The sequence below is a fragment of the Lynx rufus genome, unplaced genomic scaffold (assembly GCF_022079265.1).
Source record: "Lynx rufus isolate CCGP_SWC_20201006 ecotype Redwood Valley unplaced genomic scaffold, mLynRuf1.p SCAF_9, whole genome shotgun sequence".
NCBI lineage: Eukaryota > Metazoa > Chordata > Mammalia > Carnivora > Felidae > Lynx > Lynx rufus.
Window position 1 is genome coordinate 14915001 of NW_025814897.1, and position 18775 is coordinate 14933775.

Consider the following 18775-nt stretch of genomic DNA (forward strand, 5'->3'; position numbering starts at 1 on the left):
AGGAAGAACATGAGCATTAAAAGAGAAGACAAATGGCATGGTTATAAAATACTGAAACTTAACCAACACACTAGAATGTTCACATCTCGTAAGTGAATACTACGATTATATACCCATTCTACTTTTGGAAATGTCTCTTTTGAAATTACTTCCAAGGCCAGTTCATAAAGGCAGATAAAATCGGTCTTCTGACACCAAATGGCCATCCCCTTTTCCTTTTAAGGATCAGACACCATACTACTCAGCTTGATCACCCACCTAATTTGTTTTACAGACCTGAGTCCAAATGATTCCTGACCACTTCCACAAATCCAATCCAGCCTTAAAAAAAAAAAAAAAGAACGAACACACACAGTTTTTTTTTCCTTACCACTGAAAATATTACTCAAAATGGAATTTTAAAATGTTTCTTATAGTACAATTACACAAGATATCATCACTGGGGTAAGCTGAGGGAAAGGAACACAGAACACCATGTACTGTTCCACAATTTCCCATGAGTCTGTAATTATTTAAAAATAAAAAGTTTTTAAAATACAGATCTGAAAAGAGAGGCAAGATTTCAAAAGGAACATGGAAGGGAATGGAACACAATGGAAACTACTCCAAACGGGATAAGAAAAGAAAACGCAATTCGTATTACAGGAATCACCACTAGCCCAGATAAGCCACAAAGTGCATTCTAGGGCACAGTGGAAGAGAAGGTAGAAAAGGTAACAGGAGTTACCATAGAGCATCCTGGATGTCAAACTACAGTTTGGAACTTACCGGGTATACAACGAGAGACTCTTGGAGGATTTTTCATAATGCATGAGAAAAATAAAAGTAGGGCTTTTGCCAGATTAATATGGCAGCAGTGGAGAGGACAGACTGGAGGGAAGAGCCCAAAGGCAGAAAGATCAGTTACCGGTACAAAAGCCCAGGCATGGCAAGGTGCTAGGGGTTGGCAGTGGAACCAGACCACAGGGAGCTTAATGACTTGATGCTCTGGACTTGTCCATAAAGATTCATCTGTGGGGGCACCTGGGCGGCTCAGTCGGTTAAACGTCTGACTTCAGCTCAGGTCATGATCTCACAGTTTGGGAGTTCAAGCCCCCACTGGGCTCTCTGCTGTCAGGGCAGAGCCCACTTCAGATCCTCCGTCTCCCTCTCTCTCCGCCCCTCAGATGCTCTCACAAGCACTCTTTCTCAAAATAATGAACATTTAAAAAAAAAAAAAGAGGACGACCTGGGGCACGTGGGTGGCTCAGTCGGTTAAGCATCCGACTTCAGCTCAGGTCATGCTCTTGCGGTTCACGAGTTCCAGCCCCATGTCGGGCTCTGTGCTGACAGCATGGAGCCTGCTTTGGATTCTGTGTCTCCTTCTCTCTCTGCCCCTTCCTCACTCACACTCTGTCTGTCTGTCTGTCTCTCTCTCTCTCAAAAATAAGTAAACATTTAAGAAAAAATTTAATAAAAGATTCCATATCTGGCATTCATTGAGATCATGCTTACAATAAAGAAATCTTTCTCTGAATCACTAAAAGGGAAAAGTTTTAACATTTCAATCTTCAGCAGGTTTATAAGAATAAAGTTAAAAAGGCAGAAACAGCTCTACCCATAACCAAAAACACAAAACAAAACAAAACAAATCAGGTCTGATAGCAAGTGGACTTTCTAACCTTGGACTGTGTCCCTTTAAGCAAATGACATTAGAGGCCCTCTTCTACTTGGGGAGAAACTTCCTCCAATGACAGCACGCTATCAGCTGCATTCCGCCCACTTTCAGCGGGGAAGCTTCGCTGTAATAGTAAATTTCTGGTTGAAGAGCCCAGTGAGGACCTATGCTAACAGTTTTGTGTCTCTAATGCCATAGTTTCAGAGAGCAATCGCTTCCAGAGATGTGAGGTACTGACTGCTGAAATCCGGGAGGATCCAGGGTTTTATTATCGGCTGAGCAAACAGCACAACTGATTGAGTGTTTACTGAGGGCCCGCTGCGGACTGGATACTGATGACCCAGAAGACTGCAACAGTCCTGCCTTCCAAGAAGCAACAGTCTACTGGGAAACATACATAAAAAAGTCAATGTAATACAGCGCAGTTAACGCCATTACAGAGGCATGGAAGCGACGCTTTGGTGATGATGATGATAATAATAACAGCCAATATTTATGAAGTACTTAGTATGTACAGGCCCTATTCAGAGCATTTTTCCTATATTAATTCACTATCCTCACAACAAGACTAATATTATCCATTTTTTACAGATTGGAAGACTGAAGCACAGATAGGCTGAACACCTGCATCTCAGTTCTCTGCAGCCACATTATTAACCAAGCCAGTCTGGCTCCTGTAACTCAGGGATCAAACTACCCACCCCACTATACTGCTTCCTGATGAAGGACTAATTGCTGTTGCCTGGAAGGGCAGTTCAGACAAGAGAGAGCAGAAGACAGTAGATGGCATCTTTGAGACCCACCACTGAAGGGCAACCAAGCATCCACCAGACGGACAAGGCGTTTGGGGGAGAGGGTTGTTTATTTGCAGGAAGTGGCTGGGGAGACAGCACTCTGAGCACCAAGAGTGAAGGAGGAGCCATAACAGGAGGGGCCAGGCATACGATTCTAGAGTATATGGTGCAGTCAAAGAACAGTCGGAAGCATAATCTCCTCCTGGAGGACGCCTGGGTTCCAGGATCAAGTGATGAGGCCGTAAAAGACTGAGGTGTTATGGGCCTTGCAGGCTTTCTATCTCAGGTAAGAGGGGCCTGTCTCAGGCCTTTACCACTGAGTGGTGTGAGCAGATCTGCGTTCGATAAAGATAAATCTGGATGAAAGGTGGAAAGTGGCCCAGAGGCCAGGAGACCAATTAGGAGGTTACACAAGAACTCTGTCAAGAAACGATAAGGAGCGGATGAATGTGAGCAGATGCCTCTGAAGAGGACTCAACAGTACTTGGTGACTAACTGTGGAGGATCAAGAAGAGAAGGCAAAGCGGAGGCTCTCGTTCTGAGCGAAAGGAAGACTGAATTTTAAGAGGAAGAATAATAACATGGATAATAACAGTAATTATGGCTCTAGTATTTCTTTTTGGTTTGTTTGTTTGTTTGTTTTTCAAGTCAACTCCAGCCCCGAAGTGGGGCTCGAACTCGTGACCCCAAGATCAAGAGTCTCCTGCTCTACCAAGTTAGCCAGCCACGTGAATCTCCCTAACACTTCTTAAGCTATTATCACGTACCAGCGCTTTGCTAAACATTTGTACGAGAACGAGCTCATTCAATGTGAATAAGGTACGTTCTTTCAAAAATGGAGAAACTGAGACTGGAAGAAAGTAAGTGATTTATTTGAGGCCACAGTCACTAAGTACTGAAGCCAGACAAAGATTTGCACTCAGAGTTTAAAGCATCTGGAGAAGTATCCAATGGTGGACCTCTAGCAGGCCACCAAATATGTGGACTTGAGGAAAGGGGGAGGGCTAGAGGTAGAGTTACAACGGCAACACGACTACACTACTATCATTACTCCTATTGCTATTATTTATTAAGCCCTTGCTGTAAATGAGACACTGTTGGATGTTTTACATACATACATGGTTTCATCTAATCCACATAATCCTAAAGTGGGTCCCACTACTCTTGTTCTTACAGAAAAAGAAACCAAGAAATGAAATAAACCATTCAGGTTGCTCAGACAGAAGATAATGAACTCACACTCAAATGCAGGTCTTTGTGATTCAGAAGAGGGCAGAGAAGTGGGGCAGAAGCCAGGTAGGGAGGGTGTGCCAAGGACTGAATTCAGAATACAATCCCTCACAAACCAGGCAGAGGAGCAGAGTAGGAAAGGGGTTTAAGAAGTAATAGTTTGCCAGGGGCGCCTGGGTTGGTTAAGTGTTCAACTCTCGACTCCGGCTCAGGTCATGATCTCACAGTTCGTGAGTTCGAGCCCCGTGCCCAGCTCTGTGCCGACAGCGGGGAGCCTGCTTGGGATTCTCTCCCTCTCCGCCCCCTCCCCACCCCCAGCTCATGCCCGCGAATAAAAAAACTTTTTTTTTTTTTAATAGCAGTACACCAGTGAAGAAAATGCAAACACAGAAAATATTCCTGTTTCAAAAACAAATAGGAAATCTATAAGGGAATAGAGTAGTTAGTGTCAAATGAGACACAGAACTCAGAAGTCGAGTTTAAGTTGGGTTATAGAATTAGCGACAAGGCACTGAAAACCCTTCCCAGAGCAGTTATGGGAAAGCTCTGGGCCGGCCCTAAGCTTGCAGTAGGCACAGAGGAAAAAGAGATGACGTAGAAGCTTAGTGGTAAAAGAGAGGTTCTGATAATAAAAGTAATAATGCCTCTAATATTTCTTAAGCTATTATTACATAGCAGCGCTATGCTAAATACTTTTACAAGAACGATCTCATTTAATGGTAATAAGATCAGTCGACTTTTTCTCCAGGCCTGTGGGTCACACACTGTCCCATATTTTCTTTTTTCTTTCTTTTTTTTTTTAACTACGCTTTAAAAACATAATAAGCGTGTTAGCTGAGTTACACAGAAAACGGGCCGCAGGACAGGCTTGAGCAGCTGGCAGTAGTTTCCTGACTCCTTCTCAGGGGGTGGTGGTTAGCACCGAAGACTCTGCAGTCAGACTGACCGCATCACTATCCAGCCCTCACTCTCCGGGTGACCTTGGGCAGGTCCCTTAGCTTCTCTGTGTCTCAGTGTCCTTACCTGTGAAATGGGGATAACCACAGGAGCTATGTCTGAGGGTGTCACAAGGAGAAGTAAATCCAAATCAAGCACTCCGTTGCTAAGAAAAGTCTTATTGATGTGAAGGACTTGCCAGAGGATGGGCAGACAGGAGAGAGCCAAGAGAGAAGGGGGGATATCAAATGGAAAAGGACTAATCAATTTTGTTCAAGTCCCACAGAAGAAGCGGAGGGACAGGATCAGGACACTACAGTTGAGCGCACAGAGAACAGGCTCCGTATCCTAACCGCAGCTGAAAGGATAAACTGGTTCGGGAAACAGCCTGCCAACTGTCACGTGCGCACGTCTTCGGATCCCTTCTCTTCTCCTTTTCTAAAACTTGGCTGTGCATATAATATCCACCCGAGCAAGGATGAAGCTACAAATGCAAGTGTTCCCCTACAGCAGTGCTGGTAAAAGGAAAAAATGAAGTAACAGTCCGTCGGTGGCCAAAAGGTGCACATCTGCATACCTGTGACCTGTCGATTGTGGTCATTTGGAAGAAAGAGATAAATATGCTGATGTAGAAAGGTTTCTCTAGTTTCCTAAATTTTCTTCTTTTATTTTCAGATCATTGGAGAGTCGCCTGCAAGCATAAAAAGGAATACAGAGAGATCCCACGTACCCTTTCCCTGGTTGCCCTCAATGGTGACTGCTTGCAAAACTACGGTTCAATACTGCAAGTTAATTTTTAATATAAAAACAAACATAGACTAATGTGCATATTACACGCACTCCCTTTTGTGTATTTTAAGTGACCATACAGTTTGTGCATGTTCAAGAAAAGATAATCATTTCACCACCTCTGGAAAGTGAGAAAGGTGCGAGAGGGAAAAAAGGCAGCACACTTTATGGATATTTACAATCGTTCTTAATTACAAAGTGCAAATATTACTTTCAGGACACAGGAAGTAAACAGGTGGCGGGATTCAATTTTGAAATAAGTGGGAGCACCTATTCTTTCGATCCAGGGGGTTTGGTGCGTGGAAGGAGAAGGGACGAAAACTGAAGATGCTCGCACCAAAGCCTCTATTTACTCAAGTCAGCAGAAAGTCAGGGGGATTCGTTCTGTCACAGACTGCTCACTGCCGGGCTCTGTTCTAGGCACTGGAAAATCAAACTTTAACCAGACAGGGGCAGTCTCTGAACTCAGGAACTGAGAGGCCACTGAGAAAGGTGGACATTAACCAAAATGACACAATCATAATAATCATTACAGTACAGCACAGTTTAGAACACGGGCTCCGAGGCCTGACTGCCCACGTGCAAATCCCAGCTCCACTGCCAGTCACGTGACTTTGGACAAGTGATGTAACGCTCTGCACTTCAGTTTCCTCACCTATAAAATGGGGACAATTATAGGTCCTGTTTATTTACCCATCTAACCCATAGGGTTGTTATGAAGACTTAAAAAAAAAAGTCTGTATATATAAAGTGCCTAAAACAGTTCCCGGCACACAATAAACATCATGTGTTTGCTAGTATCATTGTGGTTAGTCTCATCACTATTATTTCAGGGGGAGTCTATGCCTATCTTCAGGCAAATGGAAGGTCAGGAAAAGCTTCCTTGAGGAAGCAACATATAAATGAATTTCCAAAGATGAATAGGAGTGAAACAGCACAAGAGAAAAACTCTCTGGCACAGGGAAAAACATACACAAAGACCCTATGCTAAGAAGGAGTCTGGCACGTGAAGAATTTGACAAAAGGCCAATGAAGCTGGGAGCTGGGGCTCAGAGAGGAGAAAGGAGAGAGGTAAGAGGCTGGACAACCAGAAAGGGCATGTTAAACTTAGGAATTTTATCTTTATCTGAATAACAGAAGGTATTATAAAAGAAATTTGTTGGTTTTTCTTTTCTTCTCTTTTCTTTTTTCTTTTAAGATCACTTTACTGGACTATGGAGTCATCTGTGATAGAGGGAGGTGAACATGAGCTTACCAAAAATGGGTAAAGATTTAGAAAGAACAGTCATTCTGGTGAAAGAGAAAAGAAATCAACTACAGACAAGAAGACTACTAAAGAGAATCACAAACACAGATGAGGGTAGAAGTCATGAATTAGCAATAGAACAAATAAACACGATTCAATCATTTCTTCAGGCCCTAAAGCAGGAACCCAGAAAACGGGCAGTATTGTTAATCCACAGCTGGAGATGTGCGTGGCAGATGGGAGAGAAGAACAAAGGTGCAGGAATGAGGATACTTCTGACTCACTGAAAGTGACCAACTGTGTCCACGTGAACAAAAGGGATGCCAGGAAGAATGTCACGAATTTGGAGACCAGCAGGATTTAAGGGGCTGGAGGCCTCAGTGAAATCAGAGAATCAAGTTTAGCAAACGGCAGAACTAAAAAGACAGGAAATTGTGTCCAGAGAGCAAAATTTCCAAATATGTAATTTCAGAGGTGGAAGTCTGACCTGCTGCAGGAATAGATTGCTACAGACAAGCAGAGGAACAGATAGCCACAAAGATCAAGCCAGAACGAGATTAGAATGTTGGACAAGCAATGAACATAAACATTAAAGAGACAAGAGACCATGGAAGGAGTAAAAGTAAACTACTTACAAAGATTAGGAATTAAATATTCAATTACGTTCTTAACTACAATACCATAAGGAATGTGTTTTTAAGTATCCACAATAAAACAGGGATGCCTTGCTAATAACAAAGCTTCATCTATTCATTTAGCCAGATAATTTTCAAAGATTCCCCGAAAACCATTCCCGAAAAAAAGCTCTCAGAAAGACAAAAAGGGAAGGAAACTTTCTCAACTTGATGATTATGTGTCACAACTCAAGGGCAAGCATCAATAATGGTAAAAACTAAAGACATACACAACCCAAAACCTGGGAGAAAATCTTTACGAAACATCCATCTGACTTAAGGACAGGTATCCACAATACACTAAGAACTCTTAAAATGCAACAACAAAAAAACAAACAACAGAAGGCAATTAAAAAATGGGCAAAAGATCTGAATCTCACCAAAGAAGATACACACAAATAGCAAATGAGCATATGAAAAGATGCCCACCTCTCTGTCACTGGGGAACTGCAAATTAAAAAAATGAAATACGGGTATATCCCTATTAGCACGGCAAAAATCCAAAACAATGAAAACACCGAACGCTGGCAAGGACATATGGCAACAGGAACTCTCATTCATCGCTGGTGAGAATGCAAAACCGTGCAACCACTTTGGAAAACCACTTTGGTGGTTTCTTACACAACTAAGCATCTACTCTTACCATATGATCCAATAATCACGCTCTTTATATTTACCCGAATGAGCTGAAAACCTAGGTCTACAGGAAAACCCACACGTGAATGTTCAGAGTAGCTTTATTTACATTTGCCAAAACTTGGAAGCAACCAAGATGTCCTCCAGTAGGTAAATGGATAAACTAGGGTACATCCAGATAATAGGATAATATCCAGTGATAAAAAGGACAGAACTACCAAGTCTGCATTTTTTTGACATCTTCTTTTTTTCAGTTTTTATTGAAGTTCCAGTCAACATACAGTGTAATATTCATTTCAGGCATACACCATAGTGATCCAACAATCGCAGACAAGACCCAGGACGCATCATGACAGCACACTCCTTAATCCCCATCACTATTTCACCCATCCTGCCCACCCACCTCCCTTCCGGTAACCAGAAATTTGTTCTCTATAGTTAAGAGACTGTTTCTTGCTTTGCCACCCTCCCTCTTTCTTTTTCCCCTTTGTTTGTTTGTTTTGCTTCTTAAATTCCACATGAGTGAAATCGTATGGTAGTTGTCTTTCTCTGACTTATTTCACTTAGCATCATACTCTCTAGCTCCATCCATGTCATTGCAAATGGTAAGATGTCGTTCTTTTTTTATGCCCGAGTAATATTCCAGTGTGTGTGTGTGTGTGTGTGTGTGTGTGTGTGTGTGTGTGACCATCTGTGCATGTATGTGTGCCACATCTTCTTTATCCATTTATCAGTCAATGGACACTTGGGCTGTTTGCATAATTTGACTATTGTAGATAATGCTACAATAAACATCAGGGTGCATGTATCCCTTCGAATTGGTATTCTTCGGTAAACACCTAGTAGCGCAATTGCTTAAATATGCATTTTAATAAGATCCCTCAGGTAACTTCTATGCATATAAAATTGAGAAGCACTATATTAGGTGGTATTATTATCATCATAACTATTCTTCAACGTTGTCACTAAAAAAAGAGCATAAACATTGGGAGAGTTCAAATTATTATTCGCTGATGATTATGATTAGTCTACCTTTAAGAAGAGAGGGAGAATCAACTGTAAAAGAAAATTTTGAAACATTCTCTAAAGTCACAGTAATTAAAACATGCAGTACACATACACAGATAAGTACTCTTTATCAAGAATATATGTTGAGAGGTGCCTGGTTAGCTCAGTCAGTGGAGCATGTGACTCTTGATCTCAGGGATGTGAGTTCAAGCCCCATGTCTGGTATAGCGATTACTTGCAAATAAAATCTTTTTAAATAAATTAAATAAATAAGAAAGGGTATATGTTAACAAGAGAGTTTCAAATAAGTATATAAGTAACAAATTATTAGGACAACTGGCTACCAATATTTTTTTTGAAAATCCAGATCCTTATCTCACATTATACTGAAAATATATTCCAAGTGGATTAAAAACCTAAATATTAAAAATAAATTTACAAAGCACTAAGAGAAAATATGGAATATATTTTTTAAGTTTATTTATTTTGAGAGAGACAGAGAGAGTGCAAGTGGGGGAGGAGCAGAGAGAGGGGGACAGAGGGCCTAAGGCAGGCTCTACGCTGGGAGCAGACAGCCCGATACGGGGCTCAAACTCACAAACCATGAGATCATGACCTGAGCTGAAAGCAGACTCTTAACTGACTGAGCCACCCAGGCGCCCCTAGAGTATTTTTAATGTTCAAATAGGATACCATAAAACTCCTAAGTATACCTCTCCTGAGGATACTATAAAACCCAGAAGTCATACTGAAACTACAGTTTAAAAAAAAAAAAACAAAACCTTTTAGTGCTCACCTCGGCAGCACATAGACCAAAACTGAAACAATTCAGAGGATGAGCACGGCCCCTGCATGGGGGTGACACACAAATTCATGAAGCAATCTGCATTTTTTATAAAGACATGTAATAATAAATAAAATCTTTTAAATAACAAGAAAAAGCACAAAAGTTAAAAGTTAAGACAAATGCTATGAAAGAAAATACTGAGCAAAGCATTAATAACCTTATAGGACTTTTTTCTTTTTCTTTTTGTGTTTTGAGAGAGAGAGAGAGTGAGTGGTGAGGGGCAGAGGGAGAGAGAGGGAGAGAAAATCGTCAGCAGGCTCCAAGCTCAGCAAGAGCCCTACTCAGAGCTCGATCCCATGACCCTGGAATCATGATCTGAGCCGAAATCGAGCGCTGGATGCTCAAACAACTGAGCCACCCACGTGCTCCCCTTATGACTTTTCAAAGGTCTGACGCATGAAGAAGAAAATAAATAATAATCTTTCAAAAAAACTAAGAGAGGGGCGTCGGTGTGGCTCGATCCGTTAACCATCTGTCTGACTCTTGATTTTGGCTCAGGCCATGATCTCACGATTCACGGGATCGAGCCCCACATCGACAACGCAGAGCCTGCTTGGGATTGCCTCTCTCCCATGCTCTCTTACCCTCCCCACCTCCTCAAAAAATAAACATTAAAAAGAAAAAGCTAACAGAAAACTGGAGGTGGGGAAATAAAATAGATTTTATACACTCATATGTAAAAAGACTAAATTACAAAAGCTGCAATAGCACAAAATAAAATAAATCCCTAAAGGGGCGCCTGTGGCTCAGTCTGTTGAGTGCCCACTCTCGATTTCGGCTCAGGTCATGATCCCAGGGTTGTGGGATCGAGCTTCATGTTGGGCTCTGTGCTGAGTGTGGAGCCTGCCTGGGACTCTCTCTTTCCCTCTGCCCCTCTCTTGTGCACTCTCTCTCTTTCAATCAATCAATCGATCAGTCAGTCAATCAATATGCTTTAAAAATAAAATAAATCCCTAAAATCTACCTATAAATATTTGCATGTGCACAGCCAAAGATACAAAACATATGCTAAACTGATACTAGTGCTTATCTCTAGAGTGTAAAATCAGGAATGGAAAAAGCACTTTGCTTTTTTCTTTATAAATTGCTATAAACTGGGGTGCCTGGGTGGCTCAGTAGTTAAGTGTCTGACTTCAGCTCAGGTCATGAACTCACAGTTCGTGGGTTCGAGCCCCGCGTCGGGCTCTGTGCTGACAGCTCAGGGCCTGGAGCCTGCTTCGGATTCTGTGTCTCCCTCTCTCTCCGCCCCTCCCCACTGTGCTCTCTCTCTCTCTCTCAAAAATAAACATTAAAAATTTTTAAAAATAAATAAATTAATTAATTAATTAATTGCTGTAAACTGCACTCCAAACAAAGAACCTGCTCTTTTTTAAACTTACCTTCGTTCAATTATGAAAGGAACAAGTAGTGAGTGATAGTCTTGGCTTAAAAGGCCAATATTTTCATAGGAATCACAAGCTTCCTGGTTTTCTCAATAAGTACTTAACTCCCTAAGCTTGTAACATTTGGAAAATATATTTTTGTTATCAAAAGTTTCCTAAGAATCCTTGAGGTAAAACTATGCCAACTTCTCCTCCCCAAATGGACCACAATGTTCAATTTCCAGTGGCCCTCTGTTCAAAGCTACGTCCAACCTAATTTCAAAAGCAAAGTGTCTAAACCAGGCAAGAAATTTAGCAACGTAACACAGAATATCGAAATGGAAACCACATGTCCAAAATACGCCTAATAGTAACAGACAGCAACTGTTTAAGGGTAACTGCAAGTAACTCCATATTCACTTCAGTTTCAATTCTGAATCATTTCTCGGTCACCAAACTAGGGGAAAAAAAAAAATTGAGCCATTTGTCATCTCTGACTAAACACAGGCTTCAGCCCTCAAATCACTAAGGGTAGAGAAGTAAATGCCCTTGAGAAGACGGCCAGTGGAAGGGTTTTTCCAGAAAAAGTGGTTCACGTACACAGCAGGAAAATCTTGTACTGTAGGGACTCGGTTACCACCTTAATTCCCTCAACCAATTTGAAACTACTGGAAGTAAATGACTAAGAAGTAAAACATATGAGAAAAGATGAAAAAAACATTCCTACATATCGAAAGACATAAAGTGGTTCAGGTTTGCTTTTTAGTTGCCTTTGCTAAAGTTAGAATATTAAATTATTTCACTCTGGATGAATCAGAAACTAGCTTCACTGGTTTCTTACAACGTATTTAAAATTTTCAGCTGCTATAATGAACCACGACTCAGAGGGTTTTGGGGTTTTTTTGTTTGTTTTTACTACTTATACTTAACAAAATGTATTATATGTGGGTCTCCCCAGTACTATTCTTCACATCACTGGACATGAATTTATTAAAGTCATAGAGTAAAACTGCCCGTCCTTGGAACAGAACACACTCCCCTTTCCCTAAAACTGTCACTCAAACACGTTTAAGCTAAAACCATCAGTAGCCGTATCTCAGAAGATCTGAATGTAACTACAATGAAACCATAAGTGAGTGAGGGGTGGCATTCCCCACAAAGGCAAGAAGAGACTCATTATCTCCCACCACACAGGTAGCAGGCAAGGTCTCTCAGTTTCTAGAGCACCCCACTACTCAGGGCAGCATCACTGCTCAATCGAAATTCAGCTGTCCAGATACTTGCAACCAAAACAAACTGCGGCATCTAGTTTCTTTTTTTCAAAAGGTAAACGATCCCTCTGGCCTGATTTACTAATAAAGATGTGAGTAAAGAGAAATGACCAGGAGGCACCTGGGTGGCTCAGTCAGTTAAGCGTCTGACTCTTGGTTTCGGCTCAGGTCATGATCTCACGGTTTGTGAGTTCGAGACCCACATTTGGGCTCTGTGCTGACAGCACGGAGCCTGCTTGGGATTCTCGGTCTCTCTCTGCCCCATTTTCTCTCCCTCTCTCTCTCTCTCTTCCTCTCTCAAAATAAATAAAGTTAAAAAAAAAAAAAAAGCAAGCAAGAAAGAAAGATTCAGGAGGACAGCATACCCAGATCTTAAATTCTTAAGGTTCTTAAGATTCCTCACCTTTTAAGAGAAAGGCCTTGTCAGTAATGTTAGAAATTGCACACTCAGTGTCTTGTATTCAGTCAAAACAAAAACAAAAACAGCTCTTCAGGTGCACTGATAACTTTGCCAGTGAGCATGGTAACACGAAGGTCCAGGAAAAGTGTGCGATAAGAGTGCAGCGTTAAGAATTCATGGAAAGAGGGGCGCCTGGGTGGCTCAGTCGGTTGAGCTTCTGACGCTGGCTCAGGTCCTGGTCTCGTGGCTACTGAGTTTGCGTCCCGCGTCAGGCTCTGTGCTGACAGCTCAGAGCCTGAAGCCTGCTTCGGATTCTGTCTCCCTCTCTCTCTGCCCCTCCCCTGCTCATACTCTGTGTCAAACATAAATAAACGTTAAAAAAAATTTTTTTTAATTCGTAGAGAAACAGGTCAAGAGAAAGCAGACTCAAAACTAAGGTCAAAGTCCTTTATTATTTTTAATGTTGAAATCACCTCTGCGCTGAGACGCAACCTTCCTCTTGTAATTTGTCAGTAACTACCAAAAACATTTTTTAAACAGCTCCGAGGGCTTGTTTTATCCAATCTATAACACACTTCATTATCATCAGAGAGAGACCAAAAATCATAGACCCCAATGCCTTTGTAATTATCTCTTGAAGTATTTTAAATGGAAACAGCATACTATTTATTGTGTCCTGATCTTAACTCCTTTTTCTTCACTCTTGAAGAAATTTAGCTACAAGGCATTTTACCCTCAGTAGTAGTTCAGTATTTAACAATAGCTTACATTTCTTTTTACTGATAAACACTGCCACAAATTAGGATTAACAATATGATTGAGGAAGTTCTCACAACGAACTTTATGATCATTAGCTACAACCCACATCTTCTACCAACAACAGCCCCTTCAGAAAAAAAGGTCACCTTAAAATAGAACTTAAGTTCTTTCCACAGAAAAGGATGGGTAATTAGTAACTAAACAGCTTACAAACTGAGTTCCTTGGAAGCACTCAAACTATTATGAAGTAACGTATCTGAACTGCATTTGACTTTTAATTGCTAGAAATCTTGTTCTAGAGAAAATTCAAAAATCGATCCCACAGAAAATAATTTGTCTCTAGTGATTCTTACCCGACATAAAAATGAAATATGGTTTGACTTCTTGCCTTGCTCTGACAAATGACTTTATTACTTTAAAAAATGAAAAGATAGGATAAGGACTAAATTCCAAAAACACAATTCATAAAAGAACAAATGGATCAACTGGAATTCAAAATAAAAGCTCTCGCTTTTAAAAGACACTGTTGGGGTGCCTGGGTGGCTCGGTCAGTTGACTTCGAAGCCCACATTGGGCTTGTGGCTGTCGGCATAGAGCCCACTTTGGACCCTCTGTCCCCCTCTCTCTCTGCCCCTCCCCTACTCACACTCTCTCACTCTCAAAAATAAATAAAGCGTTTCAGAAATAAATACAAGACACTGTTGAGGGGATGGAAAGATAAGCCACAGAATGGAAGCAAATCTTTGCAAAGCATGTATCTGACAAATGATGTGTGTCCAGAATAAAGAATTCTCAAAACTCAACATTAAATAAAAAAACAAACAACTGAATTTTTAAAAACAGGCAAAAGATTTGAACTAGTGGGGCACCTGTGTGGCTCAGTCAGTTAAGTGTCCGACTCTTAATTTTGGCTCAGGTCATGCTCTCGTGGTTCGTGGGTTCAAGTCCCATGTCAGGCTCTGTACTGGCAGCATGGAGCCTACTTAGCATTCTCTCTGTCCCTCTCCCTCTGCCCTTCCCCTGCTTGCTCTCTCTCTCTCTCTCTCTCTCTCTCAAAAAATAAATAAGCTTAAAAAAACCAAAAGATTTGAACAAGCACTTCACCAAAGATACACAGCTGACAAGCACATGGAAAGATGTCAGTATCCTTAGTCATTGGGAAAATGTAAATTTAAAGCACAAGACAGCATCTACAGCTATGAGAATGGCTAACATTTTCTCACCCTAGCACTGGTGAGGATATGGAGCAACTAGAACCCTCAGATACTGCCAGACAGAACGTAACATTACACAGCCACTTTGGAAGATAATTTGGCAGTTTCTTAAAATGCTAAACACACACCTATCATATGGTTATGGTCATATAACTTGGTTTTATGACCCAGTGGTCCTGCTCCAAGGTGTTTACCCAAGAGAAATGAAAACCTAAGTCTACCCAAAGTTCCACATCAAGTTTCCAGCAGCTTTATTCATAATGGCCAAAAACTAGAAACAATTCACGTGTTCATCAACAGAAAAATACATAACCTAATCCTCTTATGCCCACACAATGTAACACTACTCAGATACACCACTCAGCAATGAAAAGTAACAAACTACCATACAGATGTACAGACAACAACAGTGAATGAATCTTTTTTTTTTTTTTAATTTACATCGAAATTAGTTAGCATATAGTGCAACAATGATTTCGGGAGTAGAGTCCTTAATGCCCCTTACCCATTCAGCCCATCCCCCCTCCCCACTCCCTTCAGCAACCCTCAGTTTGTTCTCCATATTTATGAGTCTCTTCTGTTTTGTCCCCCTCCCTGGTTTCATATTATTTTTGTTTCCCTTCCCTTATGTTCATCTGTTTTGTCTCTTAAAGTCCTCATATGAGTGAAGTCATAGGATTTTTATCTTTCTCTAATTTCCCTTAGCATAATACCCTCCAGTTCCATCCACGTAGTTGCAAATGGCAAGATTTCATCCTTTTTGATTGCTGACTAATACTCCATTGTGTGTGTGTGTGTGTGTGTGTGTATATATATGTATATATATATGTATATATATATATACACACACACCACATCATCTTTATCCATTCCTCCATCGATGGACATTTGGGCTCTTTCCATCCTTTGGCTATTGTTGATGGTGCTCCTATAAACATGGGGGTGCATGTGTCCCTTCAAAACAGCACACCTGTCTCCCTTGGATAAATGCCTAGTAGTGCAATTGCTGGGTCATAAGGTAGTTCTATTTTTAGTTTTTTTGAGGAACCTCCATGCTGTTTTCCAGAGTGGCTGCACCAGCTTGCATTCCCACCACCAGTGCAAAAGAGATCCTCTTTCTCCACATCCTCACCAACATCTGTTGTTGCTTGAATTGTTAATGTTAGCCATTCTGACAGGTGTAAGGTGATATCTCATTGTGGTTTTGATTTGTATTTCCCTGATGATGAGTGATGTGGAGCATTTTTTCATGTGTCGGTTGGCCATCTGGATGTCTTCTTTGGAGAAGTGTCTATTCATGTCTTTTGCCCATTTCTTCACTGGATTATTTGGTTTTTGGGTGTTGAGTTTGATAAGTTCTTTATAGATTTTGGATACTAACCCTTTATCTGATATGTGCAGTGAATGAATCTTAAACACAGGATGGTGATATGTCCTGGTTAAAGTCACTTACATGAAATTCCAGAATAGGCAAAGACAACCTATGCTGACAGCAAATTAGGGGTTGTCTGGGGTTAGAGGAGGTGGGAATGAATGCAAAGGGCACTAAAAGAACTTTTGGGGATAACGGAGAACTTCTACATGTTGATGGTGTGGTCATTACATGGCTGCACTACATGCTGATGGTGTGGGCATCACATGGCTGGCCAAAAGGCAAATTGAATACTTAAAATGGTCAATTCCCTTGTATGCAAATTATGTCTTAACCAAGTTGATTACAAATATTAAAACATTATTTCGGGGGGAAAATCCATGAAATACACTGTTTCTTAAGATGTTTATAGTACCTTCTGGTAGATTAGTTTCAAATCTCTGATACTCTTACAAAGAATCTCAAAAAAGGCTGGGATTATTATCCCATTTTATAAACTACAGGGTGGAGGGGAAGCAGGCTATACAGTAGAAGCAATTAGAAGCATGAGTTCAGAGCAGAACATTACACAGAGCAGATTTATCAATGGCCATCAAACTACCACCTGACAAACTGGCAGGACGGGATAAATGAAGTGCTGGGTCTTGATCTGCTGGAAAAAACTGGCTGAGCCACATAAAAAAATAAAGAGCCAAAAAATATATAAATTCCCAGGAAGAAGGTAGTTAAGAAAAGGCAGGAAATGCCTAAAGTCAACATTACCTATATGTACCACACATCTCAAATTAAAACATTTCTAACATGACTGGCTTTAGTCATATGGAAAACAATTACTTTAATACAAGTAAAGCACACAGAAGGAGCTCAGAACCCAATATACCATATCTGAACCCAGATCTGTTGTTGACTCACTCACACTTTATGAAGGTCACTAACTCTGAGGGCCTCAATGTCCCTCCCTTTTTAAAAATAAAAATATTAATTCTGGTCCCTGAATGGCCCTTTGGGGCACTACAAAAATAGAGAACTTTTGTGAAAAAGAATTTTTAAATTATACAGTCAAGTTATATTCTCTGTGCAAAAGCATGTGACTTAGAATACACTACATTATCATCAAATCAAATAATAATAAATAATTTTAACCTTAAGAGTTAAAAATGGCTCCCCAACCCACAAATGGCTCCAAATAGCCTATAAGACCAAGTCCAAACGCCTCAGCTAAAAAAATCATGTCCTTTATGAACCCACCCCATCCCATTTATCTAAATTATACCAATCCAGGGGTGCCTGGCTGCCTCAGTCAGTAGAACATGTGACTCTTGATCTTGGGGTTGTAAGTTTGAGCCCCACATTGGGTGTAGAAATTTATTTAAAAAATAAAAATAACGGTGCCTGGGTGCTCAGTCGGTTAAGCATCTGACTTCAGCTCTGGTCATGATCTCGTGGTTCGTGGGTTCAAGCCCCACATCGGGCCCTGTGCTGACAGCTCAGAGCCTGGAGCCTGTTTCAGATTCTTTGTCTCCCTCTCTCTCTGTCTCTCCCCAGCTTGTACTCACTCTCTCTCTCTCTCTCTCTCTCTCTCTCTTTCTCTCTCTCTCTCTCTCAAAAATAAATAAATAAACTTAAAAAAAATAAATAATAAAATAAAATAAAATAAAATAAAATAAAATATAATAAGGGACACCTGGCTGGCTCAGTCACAAGAGCATGTGACCCTTGATCTCAAGGTTATGAGTTCAAACCCCACACTGGGAGTAGACATTGCTTAAAGAAATAAATATTTTTCAAATTAATTAATTAATTAAATAAATACACCAATCCAAATTCATCTACTCTCCCCAAACATAATATGTTCCTTCCTTGGACAAGCTGCCTCCATACTCCTGGAGGCAATCCAACTCTTATACTTTGTTTAAAGGTGATCCCAAAGTCCACTGGCCTAATACAAACTTTGCTTGTCCTTTAAAAAAAAAAAAATGTGCTTCTCCTTAATCCAGTGTTCGTTTCCATTCTCTGAATTTCCAGTGCCCACTCAGCACTATAAAATACAGCATTCGATTTTACTCCACATTTTCCTATTCTCTAATTAGATTTTGCTTTTGGAGCCTTAGATGTATCTTTCCCTATAAAAAGCGATGAGCCTCATGGACAGAATGGCCTCTGTCGTAACACGCCACACTTGCCACTCTCTCAGTGGTGCTGCATTACAGACGGGCTCACATGTGAGAGGGCAGAAATCTGCACTGCGCCCCATTCGGGCAGCACTGGCAGGAGTCTGGGGAGTCCAGCTGGAAGAAGGCAGAGGGCTGTGTCTGATGCTTCTACCTCTACATTGCTAGGTGTTTTGGTTTTTTGTGGAGCTCTTTTTTCTTTGTTTTTATTATGGAAACTCTTAAGTGGAGAGAAACAGGATAATGATCCTGCTGGACCCATCAGCTAGCCACAACAATTATAAATAAAAGGCCACTGGAATCTAGACTCCTGACCACTTCTTCCTCTCCCCAGCAGACCCCAGATATTATATTATTATCTCATCCTTTTGTACTTCCATATGTATTTCTAAAAGGGGAGTGTGGGGAAT

The 18775-nt window shown here is 40.9% G+C and overlaps 1 protein-coding gene and 1 non-coding gene across 5 annotated transcripts in view; one reads left to right on the plus strand and one right to left on the minus strand.

The window, feature by feature from the left end:
- The window catches only part of SIK3 (SIK family kinase 3), a 243912-nt gene that overhangs the window by 201295 nt on the left and 23842 nt on the right, over nucleotides 1-18775 (minus strand). The window lies entirely within an intron of this gene.
- LOC124506538 (U6 spliceosomal RNA) lies at nucleotides 9759-9863 on the plus strand. The gene has a single exon (XR_006960796.1). It is a non-coding gene; the product is annotated as a U6 spliceosomal RNA (small nuclear RNA).